Genomic DNA, 21,656 nt, shown 5'->3' on the forward strand with positions numbered 1-21,656 from the left:
AAGTGCTTTGGCGAAAGTGGTCACATCTAGGAACTTGTAGTCTAATGCCTCTCCCTCGCTTATGGAATGGAAGAAGGGGGAGGGGGGGATGGGAAGTGTGGTTTTGAAAAAATGTTGATCCCTTGTTTGTAGATGGAATGTCATAGGGTATAGATCCCTGTGTATGTATCTTATTGTATGTGAATTTATTTGTATAACAAATAAAATAAAAGAGGATATTTAACCCCCCCAAAAACAACAGCTGTCAGGAAGCCATGATTTGGACCATGTCCAGGTGCATACCCTTTAAGAGGAAGAACGGCAACATAAGTGGGCACAGTAGTAGTTATGTTACTGGTTTATACACCCCTCGCAAAAGTCTGTACTTCTAGTAAAGTGGTAATGAAGTTGTACCTAAGTTTTACCACTAGATGTCGCTATTATGTATTTATGCACTTGTATATTGCACAGCTGTAGTGAACAAGGGGTTATTGTTTGTTTGTAATCTGCGCAAAAATAAGAGCTCTTTTCTTTTCTCCACTTATCTCTATTCTTTTTCTCTTTGCACTTTCTTCTCCACCACACACAGGAAGTATTACACACCCTGTAGGAAGTTGTCACATGGGGACAGGAAGTACACACCCACACTTAGTGAGTCTTACCCAAGTCTTGGTAGAGAGAGGACCCACGACAAGATGGTCCCTGCTGTTGTTCAGCTGGGCCCTGGCTCTGCCAGGTCCCCTGCCAGTCCAGTGTGGTCTAGTCGTGAGTGTGGTAGTGGACAGATGTATGGGAAGCACAGAGACTCTTCTTTTCTTCTTCAAAGCAACACTTACTTTTATTATGCAGTGCTAAGCCACTAAGGAGAGGACAAAATAGAGACACCGTGAAGATCTCTAAAAGTGCAGGACAGTATTCTGAAACAAGAGGAACTGATCCAGATAGAGCAAAGTTGCTACAAGACTACGTACTCTATCTCACAGGTATAACCAGGTAATTTGGCCACCTTGCTCAACTCAGATAACAAGGTCTGGGGCTTGTGTCACGCTAGTAGGATGGGTCACCCAACACTGTGGGGCAGCAAGTAGTCTTCTATTTTCAATTCTTCAGTATTCTACTTCTTCTTCTAAAGTTCCAGCAGAGCACACTTGTACCCTGGGTTGGGATTCTCAGCACAAACTCCTCTCTACTGCTCTAAACTTACTCTATTTCTCAGTACACAACCAAGTCAGCACAGCTCTTCTGCTCCAAAAGCTCTTAACGCAGATTGTGTCTAGTCACGTCAGAAGTCTATTGTCAGCTGCTGTATTAAGTATTTCTACAGTAAAAAATTTTTTATTTATGGTAACAGGACAGTGATTATTGTTCCGGCACCTACACAGTCATTACACCATCCTTGGGTCATCACCTCTTTCCGTGGGTGGCGGTACAGGTAGTCCAGGTGGGTCACAACTCCACTCCGGACCACCGTGATAAGTACCCATGGGACCCCCTCACAGCCCGGCAGGTCATCGACCACAGGGGAAATTCTTTGGGTGGACAGCGGAATTCAGCCACCGTAAAATGGAATCTATGAGATGCGCACGGGCGTGAGCAGCAGAATCCGCATTGGGTTATCTGGCCAGATTTCGTAGTGTGAACGCACCCTAAGGGTATGTGCGCACTGAGGAATTGTTGCGGATTCTGTGGGGAATTGAAGAGGAAAGATTTCTTCATGAAATTCCTCTCCAATTCTACTCTGGCAGAATAGGAGCAGAACTTAAGCAGAATTTAAAGGGGTACTCCAGCGTGGGGGCAGTTTTTCGCTGGGACCGGGAAGGAGGTGGCCGAGGGAAAAGACGTCCATTCACCACTCAGTGAAGGAGGCGGGATCAAGTCCGATCAGATTCCGCCTCCTTCACTGAGTGGCTGAGCGGACCTGAGACGTCACGTCTTGGGCCCGCGTCAGACACCCAGAAGTGGCCGGGAACCGGGCACCGGAGCGCCGCGATGCGGGACCCGCCGCTGGAACTGGGGAGGTGAGTGGACGTCTTTTCCCTCGGCCACCTCCTCCCCAGTCCCAGCGAAAAACTGCCCCCATGCTGGAGTACCCCTTTAAGTAGAATTAAAGCAGAATTCAAGCTCCATTGACTTCCATAGGATTTCTCACTTGTCAATGCTTTGGGTGGAAAGTGGATCCATGGAGGAAAATTCTGCACGGAAATTCCGCTGGGTGCACAGATGCGCGGAAAGCCCATTAAAATCTATGGGAAGGAGCAATGTTTATATTTTAAGAGCGGAATTTCCAGCTGATTCCGCATGCATTTTGTTGCGGAATCCGCAAGACATTCCGCGACAGTTCCTCAGTGTGCACATGCCTTAAGGGCATTTAGAAGCTTCAGAGATGTCTATTGGGTGAGAAGACAGCCCTAACCGAGACTGGTGTAAATGCACAGTGGGTCACTCCACAATTATACATGGCTTCCAAAAACAGCACCATACCTGTAAACAGGTTGTGCGCGGTATTGCACCTCTGCTCCATTTACTTTATTGAAGCTGAGCTGCAACACCAGGCACAACCTGTGGACAGGTGTGGAGCTGTTTCCGAAAGAAATCAGTCACATTTTTCTAATCATGTACAAAACCTTTAACTTTTATTTAGGTCTTAAGATCTTTTCTTCAATCCCCAAAGGTTTCAGAATTTTTACTTGAAGCAACTCACTGGTGAAATCATGGGAAAAACCAAGTCAATTCCATTGAAGCCTTAAGATGTTTCTCTCTACTTCCTAATATGGGAGAAAAAAGCTGTTTTCGGAGTTGGTTTCATCAGTCCTTAACTGCACATTTCTCAGATTGTGACTGATTATCAGAACGTTCGGACGTAATGAGGTCAGTGTCTCAAATCTCAGCTTAGGGTGTAAAATTACCAGCAAAGTACTGACCATAGAGGTGATGGAACCCTGCCTGGGTGGTGACGAGTATAGATGATAGAATAACACAAGACCCTATATGCAAGGTGGTGGAGCAGAAGAATGATCCAGATGAGATGTGGCCGACAGACAATGACTTTTTGACATGGAAAAATGATTTATTGGCTGATCATTTGCCCTATTACACAAGGTGATATCGGCCTGTTTGACTGATAATTGGCTTGTGGTAGGCCCCGAAGGGCCCTATTACACGTAGTGATAATCAGCTGAATCGGTCTGTGTAATGAAGAGAACGATCAGACCTTAAAGTGACACTGTCACCCCCAATAATAATTTTTCAATCTTTACAGGTGTGTGTAACCCGCCTATATCTCTCTGCATACCTGTAACTATTTTTTAGTTTCATGAGGTGGCTTTCCCTGAAAGCGTAATTTGGCCGGGTATCTTCTAGCGCCACTGGGCGGGGCTTGGTCCCTGAAGCGCCACATAGCCCCGCCCATTACAGCGCCGTTGACCCCGCCCCCTTGGGCTCTGTGTTTGAGGCCTCCCTGACGTGCGCGTCCACATCTCCCGCCGTCTTCCGCGTGCGGGATTGTCATGTGGCGCGCAGGCGCAGAAGGTGACCGCCGGGTCACCCACAGCCGGGCTGTGCGTGCGATCGCACAGCCCGCCGATTACACCGGCCGCACCGTCCCTTGTTGCGTGGGACTCTCCGGATGCCTCGCTGCGGCTGTGAAACCCTCCTCACAGCCAGCAGCGAGGCGCAGACATAGAGCGCAGGCGCACCGCGGCGTCCGCCGCGCACTGCGCATGCGCCGAAAAGGACCGCCGCAGTGCGCCTGCGCTCTATGTCTGCGCCTCGCTGCTGGCTGTGAGGAGGGTTTCACAGCCGCAGCGAGGCATCCGGAGAGTCCCACGCAAGAAGGGACGGTGCGGCCGGTGTAATCGGCGGGCTGTGCGATCGCACGCACAGCCCGGCTGTGGGTGACCCGGCGGTCACCTTCTGCGCCTGCGCGCCACATGACAATCCCGCACGCGGAAGACGGCGGGAGATGTGGACGCGCACGTCAGGGAGGCCTCAAACACAGAGCCCAAGGGGGCGGGGTCAACGGCGCTGTAATGGGCGGGGCTATGTGGCGCTTCAGGGACCAAGCCCCGCCCAGTGGCGCTAGAAGATACCCGGCCAAATTACGCTTTCAGGGAAAGCCACCTCATGAAACTGAAAAATAGTTACAGGTATGCAGAGAGATATAGGCGGGTTACACACACCTGTAAAGATTGAAAAATGATTATTGGGGGTGACAGTGTCACTTTAAATCATCGGCCACCTACCGTGCATCGCTACATGCAATAGCGATGCGTGGCCGACGGCTGATCATTATAGTGTAAAATATTAAATATTAACTCACCTTACTGTGTTCTTGGGCTCCCTTGGAGGTCTTCCATTATGTGTGCAAATTGAACCAAAAAAACTTTTGCTAAAAAACGAAATCAAACTAAATATTGCACTCTGAATGCTCAGAAGTACAAAAAACACACATTAACCCAAAATAAGAAAATTCCTCATAGAGAAGAAACATCTGAGCCAACTTTATAAACAATTAGTAAAGTTTATTAATACAATTATATAGAAAACATGATTTGTAGGACAAAAAAAAATCATAAAATCTTCTTAATACAAAAAGGAGGACAACACAAACCAAACAGCACAACAAAAGGAAGTACAGTTCATGCACGAATTAAATCAAAAAGCAGACAACATGCTTTGACCAGCGGATCATATATATCACAAAGTGCTATATGCATCATGCAATAGACGAAAATAACGGAGGCAAAGCATGCATAAAAAATATATGACAGATATTGAAAAGAAATTGTTAGCTTGAGGTGAAGAGATAGAAAGATAAGATGCAAAGTGCTAGATATCAGCTACTAACCACCTTAGGAGCTGCACGGTTCATATGCATGGTATTTAAACTTCTTACTATTTGTTCTATCTTGCTTATAATGTGATTATTAGCTGATATCTAGCACTTTGCATCTTATCTTTCTATCTCTTCACCTCAAGCTAACAATTTCTTTTCAATATCTGTCATATATTTTTTATGCATGCTTTGCCTGCGTTATTTTCGTCTATTGCATGATGCATATAGCACTTTGTGATATATATGATCCGCTGGTCAAAGCATGTTGTCTGCTTTTTGATTTAATTCGTGCGTGAACTGTGTGACTTCCCTTTCCTTTTGTTGTGCTGTTTGGTTTGTGTTGTCCTCCTTTTTGTATTAAGAAGATTTTATGATTTTTTTTTGTCCTACAAATCATGTTTTCTATATAATTGTATTAATAAACTTTACTAATTGTTTATAAAGTTGGCTCAGATGTTTCTTCTCTATGAGGAATTTTCTTTTTTTTGGGTTAACATTATGTGTGCAGCTCTGCCTCTGCTACAGTCTTTGCAGTGACAGGCTGCCAGTCATTAGCTGAGGGGCTGGTGGCCTGTCACTGCAAAGACCGGAGCAGAGGCAGAGCTGCACACAGCTCAGAAGACCTCCGAGGACACCCGAAAACATGGTAAGGGGAGTAAATATTATTTTACACTTAATGCAAGGACGGCACGGACATCGCTAACGATATCCGTGCAGCCCTTGCTGCCCGATAATCGGCCTGTGTATTAGTTCAGTAAACGAGCATCAATCTAGCAGATCTATCTAATAGGACCCTAACTTTATTGCAGGAGAGGCCAGTAGAAGTAGAGATAAAATAAAAAAAATGCAGGAGACTCTCCGAGGACCACACCACAAAGCTCCACGCAAACTGGAGCCTTGGAGATGGATGGTGGAATCACGCTAAATATCATTATCGTGTGTCATATCCCCAAGGGTCACCGTGGAGCTATAATTTTTGTCTTGTTACTAAAGCTGTCCTGGTGATCCCCATTAAGTACTATCTGCTTTATAGTAGCCTGCCTAGCCATGCTGCACAGACTTATCTAGGAAGCGTGAGAACATAGCAGGGAAGTCATGTACAGGGACAGTCTTAAATAATTCATGTTTGCTTAATCTTCATAAACCTTGACTTTAAAGGTCAGGGAAATAGATAACGGTAACAAGTGGGTGTCAGTTGTCGGAAGACCCCACTCGGGATTCATTTATATTGGATGTTATTCACAAGGCTAGTGCCAGAAGCTTTGTGGAACATTTCAGAAGTTTTTTAGAAATGTTTCCATCCTGACAGACACAGCGTTCCCATCTAAACAATGAACATCGCAACCTGTTCCTTCCCAAGAGAAGATGCTGGCAGCTTCACACGACACCTGGAGAAACAAGTATCCCTGGATCCACCTCACCACACCCTGCAGCAAAGTCTGAAACGACTAGCAAAGAGAGGTTATGGGTGTGAGGTCTGGGCTGGATGACGGCTTTGCTCCCGCTAAATCAGGATCAGGATGTAATTATGGTGTTGGGTCATTCTGTACATTTGGCAGAGACCTTAGTTAACCCAAGAGGAGCAGTCCTCAACCAAGGGGTTCTACACGCCTCGTTCAAAAAAGCCAATCGCCAATGGGGTCATGTCTTCTACATATTCCTTGACAAGAGTACCAGTGCTGGTTAGAGGACCTCACTATCTAAGCTAGTGATGAAAAGTTGCTCAAGTAATTTACTACATTCTAGGACCTGCAAACTACAAGCCCTCCAGGAACCAACTGGTGCCGATCCTTATCCACCCTCCTAAGGATTGTGAACCTTGCTGAGAATTATCTATTGTTCTCCTAGAAGTAAAGGAAGAAAGGCTGCCTCTACTTGTCACCTAATGCGTGTGTGCTGCTGTATATCCTCCACAGCCTCATTCACATCATGTTTGGGAAGTACAATGGGTAAATTCACAACATACACGCTAAAAGTGTCCATAGGGACCCAGTGTTATAGGAAAACAAAAATAATGTTCTCTGGCTCTGCCTGGCTGGTGTTTATCAGTATGTAGCAAAAAAATTAAGTATGCAATGGTGTGAACTACTTTGGAACCCTCAAAAAATACTAATGGATACCATTATAGCATAGGGAAGACCCAAAACGAATTTATGCCAAGCCAAAGATCTCTCCAAAAGGAAAGAATACATATGGTGGAACAATAGCCAGCCAGTACTCTGCTCTGTACTGACAAGGGGTAACAACCTCGAAACAGCTGTCTAAAAAGCAGGGGTATTCTTTTGGAGAGATTTGTGGCTTGACATATGTCCCTAGTCAATGTTCTACGACTCCTAGTTGGAGTGAAATGCTGACTTGAAGGAAGAGCCCCATTCTCAAGGTAGTGTGAGAGCTATTTTGCATATCCTTTCTTCCCAGAATCCCCGGTGGAGTAGGAATGGCCTTTAAGTCTCCATAGGTCTTTATGATGCTCTCCTCAAGGAGAATTAGAGTAAATTTTTGGTCACTATCACAAATGTTTTCTGAGACAGAGATTGAAGGATCTCCTTCATCCCCTATTTATGAGCTCCTTGCTGCATGGTAGTACTGCCAGCTGAAAAGCTTGGAAGGTGTATCATATATAGTAAGAGGACAGTTACATTATCAGTGCTTTGCCAGGCTTCTCTTCTGGAAATGTGCAATGTATCCCATTGTACCTGAGGAGTGTCTAGTAAATAACATGCAGTGTCCCTGTGGGGATTATGCGTTGGGTGTTGTACTGTAGGTGGTTTGAAAAATATATGCTTACACTTACTGTTTTAGCACAGTTTTATACGGTACTTTCATGCTGTTATTGTGTTTGCACCAACATCTGGTTTTGTGTAAGGAGTTACACACACATTCCTATAGGGTTCAGCATAGGGGCAGAGCTTTTTCTAGGGTAGTCTCCCCTCTAGGAAGAAAGAGGAGTTTAGTTAGATGAAGCCTGCACTGCTGCTGTGGACTGGTCCGAGTTTTCTCTTTTCTTGTGGCTCTTGTGCAGTCCTTGGTAGTGGAGGCACACAACCAACCTCCTGTCCCTCCTATTCCATCTTGCCAAAGTGTTGTTGAGTGAAGGTGTTGTTCCTGGGTCTTCCATTCCATGTGCCTGCCGGATTTCTGGTTTGTATGAACCAGAAATCTCGGCATCTGACTCCTGTTGTCTGCCGGCTCCGTGCAGCGGGTGGAACACCTAGAAAACTGGGATACAGCATATGCCATAGGCTGTATCCCAGTTTTCTAGGCGTTCCATACGTATATCCACCTGCTGCACGGAGTCGGCAGACAGCGGGAGTCAAATGCCGAGATTTCTGGTTCATACAAACCAGAAATCTGTCAGGTTCGCTCATCTCTAAATCCTGACCTGTGTCTCTTCCCAGGACTATACTTACCTGTCTGACCCCCCCTGTACTATTTGCCTCCCACATTCCAGACCATCTGAACAGGCTTACTTGCATCTGAAGCCACCTGCCCTGATCCTCCGCCTGATGGCCTACACTGCTGCCTCATCCTTGGTTCCGTTATGGTTCTCCCGTCGATGACTCGCCCTGCTAACTACCCACATTCTGTCTGTTTTTTGGTGCTTCACACCAGCTCTGTCCGAATCTCAGAACCATGGACCAGAACCAGAACCTGGACCATGATTGTGAAGTGACTTGGTGCCCTCTAACAGTCCAACTTCCAAATCCCAGAGAGGGCACAGCTGGTCCATACACACTCAGACCAGAGCAGTGAACTACTAGCTCCGGCTACCCTGTTGTTCTACCTCTACAGCAAGATAGTCACCTCTGATTCAGACAGTTTTGGTTCCAGGCACCTTGATAACTCTAACCAGTGTCTTTCCATTCCCACTAGATTTATACACTCACCAGAAGTTTGGTCAACTTTTCCTATAATAAAAATCCAGAACAAACATATACAGACACACACTAAGCTACTATCACATAATATAAGGGTTACAAGCTCTCCTGGAAAAAAAAAACTTTCACTACTAGCCCATACCTCCCAACTGTCCCTCTTTTAGAGGGACAGTCCCTATTTTTGGCCCATTTCCCTCTGTCCCTCTTTGCCCCTTACATGTCCCTCATTTTGACTTAGAAATGAGATTGTCATTAATGTTGCTCTAGAAAGTGTCTGGTTTCTTACTGTATAATAGACCCAACCTGCAGATTATTCATCATGTGGTGCAAGTTGGATCCTAAAAATTATTATATTCGGATGAGACATTATGGCCCCTTTCACAAATCATTTCATGTATGCAAACTCATTCATTTCTATGCGTCCCTATCCGTTTTGGGGACATGAACCGTGCCACAAAAAATTATTAAGCCATTGTGCATCTGCGCCTCTACAGATTTGAAGATATCAATGCAAGTAAATGCATGCATCAATCGGCATGCAGATTCTGTATGTGTGATTGCATCAATCTGCAGCAGATCCTGTATGTGTTATTGCATCAATCTGCATGCAGATCCTGTATGTGTCATTGCATCAATCTGCATGCAGATCCTGTATGTGTCATTGCATCAATCTGCAGCAGATCCTGTATGTGTCATTGCATCAATCTGCAGCAGATCCTGTATATGTGATTGCATCAATCTGCAGCAGATCCCGAATGTGTGACTGCATCAATCTGCAGCAGATCCTGTATGTGTGATTGCATTAATCTGCGGCAGATCCTGAATGTGTGATTGCATTAATCTGCAGCAGATCCTGAATGTGTGATTGCATTAATCTGCAGCAGATCCTGAATGTGTGACTGCATCAATCTGCAGCAGATCCTGTATGTGTGATTGCATTAATCTGCGGCAGATCCTGAATGTGTGATTGCATTAATCTGCAGCAGATCCTGTATGTGTGACTGCATCAATCTGCAGCACATCCTGTATGTGTGACTGCATCAATCTGCAGCAGATCCTGTATGTGTGATTGCATTAATCTGCAGCAGATCCTGTATGTGTGACTGCATCAATGTACAGTAGATCCTGTATGTGTTATTGCATCAATCTGCAGCAGATCCTGTATGTTTCATTGCATCAATCTGCAGCAGATCCTGTATGTGTTCTTGCATCAATCTGTAGCAGATCCTGTATGTGTGACTGCATCAATCTACAGCAGATCCTGTATGTGTTATTGCATCAATCTGCAGCAGATCCTGTATGTGTTATTGCATCAATCTGCAGCAGATCCTGTATGTGTTATTGCATCAATCTGCAGCAGATCCTGTATGTGTTATTGCATCAATCTGCAGCAGATCCTGTATGTGTGATTGCATCAGTCTGCAGCAGATCCTGTATGTGTGATTGCATCAATCTGCAGCAGATCCTGTATGTGTGATTGCATCAATCTGCAGCCGATCCTGTATGTGTCATGGCATCAATCTGCAGCAGATCCTGTATGTGTGACTGCATCAATCTGCAGCAGATCCTGTATGTGTTATTGCATCAATCTGCAGCAGATCCTGGATGTGTGATTGCATCAGTCTGCAGCAGATCCTGTATGTGTGATTGCATCAATCTGCAGAAGATCCTGTATGTTTGACTACATCAATCTGCAGCAGATCATGTATGTGTGATTGCATCAATCTGCAGCAGATCCTGGATGTGTCATTGCATCAATCTGCAGCAGATACTGTATGTGTGGATAATTTCTTGAATTAAAAAGTATATATTAAAAAGTCCCTCTTTGGCCATCCAAAAAGTTGGGAGGTATGTTAGCCTGGCCCCAGGCCATGATCACTGGCCAGAAGTAACACAGTAGGTGGACAGCAAGTGCAGCCAGCTGAGGTCTCTACTAAGTCCAGGATCAGCAGGGAACGGATGTGATACCGATGACATACTGGACATGTAGTATTATGTGTCCATCCTCGATTCAGAAACAGAAGGAAAATAGCGGGAGGCTATACCGAGGTCATATAAAAGAGAAATTAAAGGAGAACTTTAAAAAAGGTGTGCTGGTCTAAATGGAATTCCCCTTTAATTATTGGTAATTATATGATGAGTGTCTGAGTGTGTGTGATGAACGTGCGTGTACGTGCTTGATGAACGTCTATATTATGTATGTATTCATCGATCTATACCACAAATAAGTAACACATTGGGTAACCTTCATGTTAGCGCAGAGCTCGGGCGTTTGCCGATATCCCATATACAGCTCTGCAGTGCAAGGAACCAGCTGCCGTCCTATTACAAATTCTGTGGCTACATAAGAGAAGCAAGTGGCCAACCACATCCTCAGTCACCACCGTGTTTGTATATTTTTTTTACTTTTACCCAGAATTTTACAATTTTGAAACAGCTGATCTCATTTCCTTGCATTGATAACCATCACAGTGATGTAATAGAACTGTGGACCTCAACCAATAACTACTATGTAAAATGGCTAGAAAGCGGGACCCAGAAACCCTGCTCCACCTGTATGTCTGGTGTCCATAGATAAGCAAGGTACAACGGCCAGATTGGAACAGTGACCACTATAGACACCATGGGGGGAGATTTATCAAACATGGTGTAAAGTGAGACTGGCTCAGTTGCCCCTAGCAACCAATCAGATTCCACCTTTCATTCCCCACAGACTCTTTGGAAAATGAAAGGTGGAATCTGATTGGTTGCTAGGGGCGACTGAGTCAGTTTCACTTTACACCATGTTTGATAAATCTTTCCCAATGTTCCCAGAAAAAAAACAACACATTGAGAGCCAAGTGACACACTCAGCTCTGCTGCATCTGTATATGGCCTAATGTTTGGTTTCTTACTGCAGATATACATATACACTGACAAAGTGTCACTATTGGGGCTGTATTTAGACCATGTAATTCCCTGGTAATAGATGAGGCACTCCTAATACGCAAATAAAGGGCACATTGCTGGCACAGCGTCAACAATGAAGCTACTATGAGGCAACTGTTCCAAGGAAACGGCCTGTTGCCAAGTGTGGAGTCTAATAGGACTGTGTATATGGAAGTGGTCCCAAAATATTCCTCATGTGTCCTAGCAGTCAGACCCTAGCATGGGAGGAACAAGAGACAGACCCTGGGGTTTAATGGGGAACCCCTCCTAAAATCACCAGAAAACAGAATTGATATAATAGCCCCCATTTGCATTATTGGAGATTAGCTAAGCTGTTATTAGTGGGTCAGACAACAGGCTTGCTTACGATTTCCACTACCAACCAGCAGACTAGTGAGTGCAGCTCTGGAGTATAATACAGGATGTAACTCAGGATTACAGGAGTACAGGATAATAAACCCCTTAACGACAATGGACACTATCCAATCGGGACCCCCAATCATTTTCCCTGACTGATGAAGGTCTAATACTTACCTTTATGCAGTCTGATTGACAGTCTTGTCATAGAGTCTGCCTCAGGCAGACTCTATGTGCAGAGCACCGATAACACAGGGGAATTATATGCAATGGCATAGCACGGACCAGTGTATTCAATCTCATGATTGCATGTAAGAGTCCACTAGGGAGACTTAAAAATTATAAAGAAAATGTAAAAAAAAAAGGGAAGTTTTTTGAAAATATGACATAGCTCCTCCCCCTATAAGTTTAAATCACCCCTTTTTTACTAATTTACAAATAAAACATTTTAAAAATACATAGAAAGACATATTATATATATTATTACACAATTTGTTTGATTTATGGCGTAAACCAAAAGAAGAGGGGGGGGGGGAGGGAGTGCCAGGATTGCTGATTTTTTGAAAGATTATTTTTCAGAAAAAAATTTATAAAAAGAAAAATGTTTCAAAAATATAAAAAAGTAACTAAGAAACACTAGATTGTGGCGCAAAAAATGATGTCCCAACCAGCCCTGTAGGTGATCAAAAAATGAAAGCGCTATGGCTCTTTGAAGGCGAGAAGGAAAAAGCAAAAATGGAAATTGTCTCTGTCCTTAAGACCAAAATCTACCATGTCCTAAAGAGTTAATGTAATGCATGCACACAGTGACCCCACCAGCAGAATAGTGAGTGCAGCTCTGGGGTATAATACAGGATGTAACTTAGGATCAGTACAGGATCAGTAATGTATGTATGAACACAGTGACCCCACCAGCAGAATAGTGAGTTCAGCTCTGGGGTATAATACAGGATGTAACTCAGGAACAGTACAGGATAAGTAATGTAATGTATGTACAGAGTGACCCCACCAGCAGAATAGTGAGTGCAGCTCTGGAGTGGTGATCCAATTAGTTTTGGGTGTGGTCCTGCTGTGTGAGGCTGTGCGAGTCTGCTGCTCCTGGGCTCCAGGCAAGCCAGATCTGCCCCTGAGCCTGCTCTCTCCTCCCCAGGGAGGGAGCAGGTTTTCAGGCATGAGCGAGCCAAGAAGAGCCCAAACTCCTGCTCCCCGAACCAGGTCCGTGGGGGGCAGAGGAATCCAGCGACCAACGGCAGAGGGAACACCATCAGGAGGTCCATCAGAGGTACAAGGGCTGAGGAGGTCTGCTAGGAGGTGCAGCGATGCTTCTCCAGTCGCCCCTGAACCAGAGGTGACAAAGGGTAGCCGCAAGGCTTCAACCAGCTGTGGAACTGCAAGCACCAGCAGCACTACAGCGGCTGTGGAACCAAACCATGAAAGTGTGAGCAGTGACACTCCTCCTGGAGCAAGGCTGTCTGCCCATGGAGGTGTGGAGGAAGATTGGGGGGTGCCGCGGTCCCAAGAGACGGGGCAGACCTATGGCCTCCGGATTGCTGCGAGCCTCCATGGGTATGAGGACACCAGGAACCAGCTGTACAAGCTCCAGGAGGAGGTATGTGCTGTAAAAGCATTGATGGACACTGCTGCTAAGCAGCAAAAGGCTGAGCTATCAGCGAAAATGAAGCATCTGAAAGCCGATATCAAAAAGCTGATGAAAAAAAGAAATTTTATTCTGGAGAACAGTGGGCCATTTAAAGAGAAACTACAGAATGACGACAGATTTGCTGAAATGGAGAGAGAAAAGCAGAGAGGGCTGAGAGGGCTCCAGCCAGAGAGCCGGGTGGAGGAGGAAGGAGACGCTGCGGAGGTACATGATGTTGAGCCGAATCCACCCGGGGATCTGCAACAACAGACCCCATACAGTGGGCTCCCTGCAGGGCAAGCGGCATTGTCATCTAGCCGCTGTTCGGGGGATGAAAGCAACACCAGTTACCAGGGAGGGGCGCTGATGGCCCAGATCCAGCTCCTGGAGTCACCAGGGCGCCTCCAGGACTTCGTATTCGGAGAGAAGTTACCAGAGGAGGCGCCTGGGAGAAAGACTAAGGTAAAGACCACCAAGCTTCAGGAGCAGGTAACATTTGTTTATTCCCCCCTCCCTGTGCCCCCCGGACTGGCCTCAGGGTCAGCTCACTGTGTGAACCCCATATCTCAGCCCAGCCTGAGTTCTGTTGTGGACTCAGTGCAGGAGAATGGGGAGAGTATGGAGTCTAGTATGGCGGTAAGCTCCATCTCTGTTTGCAGTAGCAGAGGTGGAGTAGGTGAGGAACCGGCCGTAAGGTCGGACAGTGATATTGGCCCAGCGGCGGGCAATGGTAGGAAAGGTGGCTCAGCGGTGGGCTGTAACGTTAAAGGCGGCTGTGTGCCGGTGTCAGCTGCGGGAGCTCCGGTGGCTCTTGGCGCTGGCACTGCTGTTCCTTTGTGTCGTCGTCAGGATGCTGCTGGGGCTAAGATGCCTTCCCCTCCCAAAAGAAAGACTGGACTTAAGCCTTTATTTTGTATTGGTGCTGCTGGACCAGATCGTGCGGAGGACTCTAGTACTGATGAGGCAGAGGGTACCAGCAGAAATAGGGCAGGGGCTGCCTCTAAACAGTCCAGGCAGGCTGTTCGGTCCTTTCTTAAGGGACCGGTGGCCTGTCCTGTGGAGGTGGCTCCGGTCCTGGTACCCAATGACGCTGATGGTACAAAATCTGTTTCTGTTCCAGAACACACCGGTCCACCCAGTGTGAATGGGGGAATTAATGTTGGGGAGAAGGGAGGAGTGAATGTGGGGAGGAATCTGTCTGGGGCTTTGGAGGGTGGTCGGGGAAGTGTGACATGTGGTATTGGTGTGGGTATGGATTATGTGGAGGAGGGTGGTGAAGGGGCACAGATTAGTGGTGGGAGCATAGGGCCTGGTCCAGTTGCACCCCCAGCGGCTGCAGCGGCGGTACGCAGCTATGCAAATGTTGCCGGGGGAAGTGGGGTGCTTTCCTCGTCCTCGGGCCCTGGGGATGGTGACTTGCATCGACGTGTCCTGCAGGCCTTAAAGAGAGGGGAGAGAACAATTAATGTAGAGGGTAGGGAGGTTGATCTGTCTTTCTTGATAGAAAGGCATGGCCTTGCAGCCTTCCGAGAGGAAAGGGGTAGGGAAACTGTGTGGTCTCTCCCAACAGCCGGGCCGGGCGGTGTCCGAAGGAATGTGGTCCGTCTGAGGTGGAGAGGCAGTGATACATGTCCCCCAAGATCTAAAGTTGTTGAGCTCCTGCTGAGGATGAGCTTCAAGGCAGCCGACATCTTTGCCTTGATACATCCCTTTGGTACCCCTGAATTCGATATCAGCTTTGTTCGGCCGGAGGGGCTTGAGCTTTTTTGGTCGAACTACGAGCTGGTAAAGGATGAGCCCGGCTGGCGAGACTTTGCCATTCAGGCGGTGTCTCGCCAAAATAACGTCAAGAGAGTTACCGTTTTAACCCGTAACGAATCACTCTCTTGTATTGACATCATGACGTGGCTTGGCCGGTATGGAGAGGTGGTGGAAGTCCCAAAAAAGAACAGGGACGAATATGGCATCTGGTCAGGGGCTTGGACCTTTATGGTCAAACTTAGGTATTCAGGAAACACCGTTACCCATATACCATCTGCCACCTTCCTAGGAAGGGATCGAATCCAGGTCTTCTACCAGGGTCAGCCTAAGCTCTGTCACAGGTGCGGTGACCCCACACATTTCAGTGCTAGGTGCACAGTGATGAAGTGCTCATTGTGTGGGGAAATAGGCCATCTCGCTGCATCCTGTGCGGAGGTTAGGTGTCACCTGTGTGGTGACTTAGGTCACCCATTCAGTCGCTGCCCTCGTTCCTTTGCCAACGCAGTTGTTACCCCGGTGGAGAAAGGTCGTGAGGAGGAATCTACTGGGGGGGGGGCGGCTGACGGAGGTGAAGGAGTAAAAGAGCCAGGGAAGAAAAGTAAGCAAAAGACGCCAGCCCAACTGAGGCGTCGGGATAAGCGCCAAGGGAAGAGGGAGATGGGGGAGTCTCAGGAGCCTCGCGCAACTGTGGTGACCTCTGACCTCATCCCCGAGGCCAATCTTACTGCTGAGGCTCTGAGGGACAGTGATCTGGATGAGGAGATTTGGAGGATTCGGAAAGAAGAAGGTGCCATCTCTCCACTGTCCTCCCATGGTGAGAGCGCGGATGAGGATAGTGGGAGATGGGTGGAGCACAAGCGGGGTACTAAAAAGAATAAGAAAAGGGGAGATGTAAGATCTTCTCCCACCCCCCAGATGCCAAAGGAAGGTACAACCATCCTCCCTCTGATTGGTCTCTCAAACCGGTTTCAAACCCTCCAAGATATTTCCTCCTCAGAGGTGCAGGAGGCACAGGGTGAGGTTACGGTTGGTGCGATGACGGAAGGGCCTGCAGGGGACGTCGAATCCTCTCTCCCTGGGGAACGTATTTCCTTTGGGGGGAGGATCTGCCCAGGGTCAGAGGACAAGGAAAATGTAAATAAAGGGGAAATGGATACATCTGTTTCACTAAAGAGGGGTAAACCATCATCAGATGAGGAAGGTGGCGGGCAGGATGGAAAGGATAGTGGGAAAAAGAAAGCCGTCTAACTCAAACACCCATGATGGCGGCACCCATTGTTTTTTTGTTTTGTTTTTTTCAAAAGTTTGTGTATTGTGATTGTCTTTGTATGTTTGTATAAATTGTATGTACTGTATATATTATATATGTTTGGTTTGCACCTGGGGTTCGGGTTTAGTGATAGGTTGGGTGGTGGGTAAAAGGGGGGAGGGGGCTTCTGTGGGACTTTGTTGGGACTTTTATATATATATAAAATCCTGGGCTGGTTCATGGACGTCCGTGATCATGTACTGGGGCATGGGATGCGGGACCAGCTCAGGGCCAAAAAAAAAAAAAAAAGTATTAAAAAAATATTATATGTATAGTTTAGTTGTAGGTTTTTATTTTGTATTGTGTCTTGTTTAGTTTAAGTTTATTTGTGTAATGATGTCTTGTTTAGTTGGTGTTGGTTTGTATAGAATTGTGTCTGTGGTATTAGGTTGTGCACAATGCAACTGGGCCAGGGGGTTCACATTTAGTTATTTATATAGGTGTATAGTATATAGTGGTGTATTGTATATAGTAGTGTATATAGGTGTGTTTATAGGTGTATAGTATATAGTAGTGTATATATAGGTTTGTATATAGTAGTGTATATAGTTTATTAATATGTTTAGCTAAATAGTTTATATTGTGTATATATTGTATATAGGTATATGGGTTGTTTGTGTGGAAGAATGAGTGCGGGGATGGACCGGTGCTTTATGTTATGGTTTCATTCTGTTTTTGTCATTTTTCTGTTTACTGTTTAGTTCTGGTCAGATATGGTGTGTTATTTCTGTATTTATTGTTATGTTTAAAATTTAATAAAAGAAATACAGGATGTAACTCAGGAACAGTACAGGATAAGTAATGTAATGTATGTACAGAGTGACCCCACCAGCAGAATAGTGAGTGCAGCTCTGGAGTATAATACAGGATGTAACTCAGGATCAGTAATGTAATTTATGTACACAGTGACCCCACCAGCAGAATAGTGAGTTCAGCTCTGGGGTATAATACAGGATGTAACTCAGGATCAATAAAGGAAAGCGGACCCCGATGTACCAGCAGCATCACCTACAAAGATTATTTTGTGAGAAAGTAACTAAAACAAAAACCCCAAAAGAGAAAAAAATAAGATAGTTTCCTGTAGAGAATTCTTGCATTTTTATAGCTGGGAGATTTCTAAAATCAAAACAGCTTCATTATCACGAGACTACGAGACTGCGCCACTTGTCCTTCTAGGCGATAAGGACAATACAGCAACAATCCTGGGAACATAAGACGTCTTCAATGCTGACCTGCTGCTGCTGCTTGTATAGCAATAACTTTCCTATTTGCACAAAAATTTCTAAGTTAAAAAAATGATTTTTCATTTCTAAAAAATATTGCCCAAGATGAAAAATGATGATGCAGCAGAGCTGGATTTGTTATACAACGTTTTCATTTCCTCAATTAATAATAATAATAAACCTTACAGTAAAAAGCAGTAAGAAAACGAAAACGTATGCAAAACATAAGCAATTTACAGTAATAACAGGATGAGCTGTGCCAAAAGACAAACTCAGCTCAACTACATCTGACAAACTCAGCTCAACTACATCTGATATACTCTGTTCTGGTATATCCTCTGTAATTGAGCTTTGATATGTAAGACGTGACTCAAAAAGCTATTTGGCAGATGGTTTTGGCAATGATTAGGAGGTGTCGTCAAAATTAGGATCAGTAACACACGCAACCACAAACATACATCAAGAAAAAAAGCTTTAAATCTTAAGAGACTGTCGTCTTTATGGCCAAATTTCTACGTAGAACCACACGATTTTTGCACCTGCTATCAAATACAAAAAAAAAAATTTAGATGTAGCAGAGCTGAGTTTGTCATCTGGACAGCACATATTAATACTAAGATATGGTTTTACATAGATCGACATAGAAAACTTCTGATTATCCTACAACGCTGCATGTGCCCTAAAGATAAATACAGTAACAACATCAGCTCTGCTACATCAGGTAAGCATATGGCTGTGCAATGCACATTGTGGCATAGTTATAAGCTTTCCTTTCTATCTTTGCGCTGTGAATCAGTTCTGTATTTCCTGCATGTGTCGCTCGCTTGCTTTTTTACCTTGGATATAGTGAAGTGTGCAGAGTCGATTCCAGAGATTAGTCGCTGACCGATTCTTCTGTGTTTTGAGTGTTGGCGAGATCTGGGCAAAATACTCAATGTGCTTTCATCACATCCCCAGCTGTAGGAGAGGAGGGATCACACTGAAGCTTTCATGTAGAACTGTCAAGGGGGCCCTAGAGGTTGACAAATAACATAATGACAAGAGCTGAAGGGTTCAAACCTTAAAGGGGGTCTAGCCTTGTGTAAATAAAGCTTAAAGGGGTACCCTAGAATTAGCAAATAAATCTTACTCATTATGACATGGAAGTTTTACATTTTTACAATATACCAATTCCATGTGGTTTTCAAGATCTCTGCTTGCTGTTATATAACAGACTGGACTTAAGGCTGATACAGTGTATCAATACAGTGTATCTAGAACTTGTGCTGCCAATGTTTTTGCTCACAGAGCATTGTCTAGATGTGAATATACTCTTATATACTTTATATAGACACACAGATACACAGCACTGTTAGGGTCAATTCACACACAGTACAGTAGTAATATACTGATTGTCTCTCAGATTTCTTAGATACTGATGTAGAATTTTTATTTTATTTTACGGAGACCAATGCATATACTACAGACAGATGGAAGAAATAAAGATATCACATATTCCGAAACATTGGGGTCAACACTATTCCAACACATTTCCTGCTTTTGTTGTCTATATCTTATCAGCTACGGGAAGAGATCATTGCCAAAAGTAGCAGCAAATGAGTTTAAGATTAGGAATATTAGGTGTATCAGTATATGCACCTAAAAAGGTTGTCCTATTAAAGAATTTTTCGATAATTGTGGGTTCCACTGTTTAGAATTCCACTGTCAGGGTGGGTTCACATTGAGGAATTCTCGCGGATAAATTCAGCAGAATTCCACCGGCTGTACGCGCTCACAGATGCGCGCCTTTCCCCCGGCTCCATAGACACCATTCTATGGGCCGGCTGATTCCAAATTCCGTAGTGTGAACCCACCCTCAGTGTGGAGAATGGAAATAAAGAGCGTAACTATGGAAGACCTACCCTATCCTACACTACCTGGACACAGGCCCGCTTCTGCCATGAGGCGGAATGAGCCTTCCGCCTCAGGCGGCAGATTTTGCGGTCCGGCAGGGGGCGGCATTATGTCCCCCCTGCTGTCATTTTTGTTAAGTATCACTTAACAAAAATGACAGCGGCCGCTCACCTGTCCCGTCGCCTGCGCTCTCCACATCCCGTCAGGTCCCGCGATGTCACCCTGCACTCCATTCCCAACATTTTGCATATTGTCTACCTGTGCTGTTCATTTGAAATATTGGTCACCCTGCAGTTGTCACGGACCTCCAGGCTGTGGTGAGTGCCCGGGGTCGGTGGGGGACGCGCTGGGGCGATCGGTGGTCCGTGACAGCTGCAGGGTGACATTGCGGGACCTGACGGGATGTGGAGACAGCAGAGATCGCGGGCCGGCTGCGGTGTGGGACAGGTGAGTAGATGGCTGCGGCGGCGGCGGGGGGGGAGGGGGGGGGTGTTTTGGTGGTCCGGGGGGATGCCGGCTATCACTCGGGGCGGCTGCCTGAGGCAGAAACCCTTGAATCGGCCCTGCCTGGACAGTAGGTTAAATTGAATGGGCACTGTGTAATACTTAGTTTCACCTGTGGTGGCACTGCAGGAAAACTGCACACAATAGTAGAAGTCCACCATAATTAAAGTGTCACTGTTGTTTAAAAAAAATTTTATTTTTATTTTTGCAGAAATCAATAGTCCAGGCGATTTAAAGAAACTTTGTAATTGGGTTTATTAGCCAAAAAATGCATTTTTATCATGAAAAAGGAGTTTGAAGCTCTACCCCTGTCTTCGTGGATTTCTATGAAGAGGGGAGGGGTGGAGGGAGATGAGGCACCAAAACAGTACAATAACGAGTTAATTTACAGCTACATCACTGGGCTATCTCTTCTGAAGTCAGCACTGACCTCTGAATACCGGCTTTCACACAGTCCCGGCTGTGTTTTCCTTTGTTCTCTGCTCTCTGCTGGTGACTAATCTCCCCCCTCCCCCCTCCCCTCTTCATAGGTTAGACAGGTCACGTCTGATGTAAAAGAGTCGAGATTTCCTGATAATGAGCAGTGAATAAGAGGGAGTGAGGGGGGGGGGGGGTACCTGGGGAAAGGCTTTTTGAATGCAGATAATGGCATATTTGCCTAATAAACCCAATTACAAAGTTTCTTAAAATCCCCTGTACTATTGATTTCTGTAAAAAACAAATAAAAAAAAAAACACAACAGTGACACTTTAGTGAATTGCATCCAACTCAGCCAGGTGCTAGTCCAGGCTATCAATCCATTTAAACAGTATACAAATAGGACACATACTCAACTTATCAGCAAATTATCTTGTATTCTAACAAAAGTTAGATCAATAGATTCAATATTCATCATAAATATTTTCATCCAAGTTCAAGGACGAACGAGATTCGGTCTTCACGCTGTGGCATCAGCGCTCATTCAAATCTGGTCGTCCATGGAGGCTCTCACCCTCTGCCGACGGGATGGAAGGGATGTAGGCGCAATGTTTCGGGGTCCTCCCCTTTCTCAAGTGCCAGAGCACTGATGCTACAGTGTGGAGTCCGGATCTTGTTCGTCCTTGCACTTGGGAGAAAATATTTATAGAATATTTAGGAAAACTGAACACTTACTGCCAGATCACATCTAATCGCTGATGATCCTAGCAACCAGAATCTTCCTTGATTAGCCTGGATTCACATTGCGTTTCTGCAATCCGTTTTTTTTTTTCATACGCTTTTTTAATGGACGCAAGAATGATTTTAACTATGTTTTTCTGTAGGTTAAAAAAAAGGATCCTTTTTTTTATAATGGAAGTCAATGGAAAAACAG

At 45.4% G+C, this 21,656-nt stretch overlaps 1 protein-coding gene across 1 annotated transcript in view; it reads right to left on the reverse strand.

The window, feature by feature from the left end:
- The window catches only part of LOC138770879 (B2 bradykinin receptor-like), a 31,121-nt gene extending 12,241 nt beyond the window's left edge, over positions 1 to 18,880 (reverse strand). The window contains exon 1 of the mRNA XM_069950164.1: positions 18,745 to 18,880. The gene's annotated coding sequence lies outside the window, so the exon portion shown is untranslated. The remainder of the gene's footprint in view (positions 1 to 18,744) is intronic.
- Positions 18,881 to 21,656: the final 2,776 nt, after the last annotated feature.

The sequence above is a fragment of the Dendropsophus ebraccatus genome, chromosome 13, assembly GCF_027789765.1.
Source record: "Dendropsophus ebraccatus isolate aDenEbr1 chromosome 13, aDenEbr1.pat, whole genome shotgun sequence".
Classification (NCBI taxonomy): Eukaryota; Metazoa; Chordata; class Amphibia; order Anura; family Hylidae; genus Dendropsophus; species Dendropsophus ebraccatus.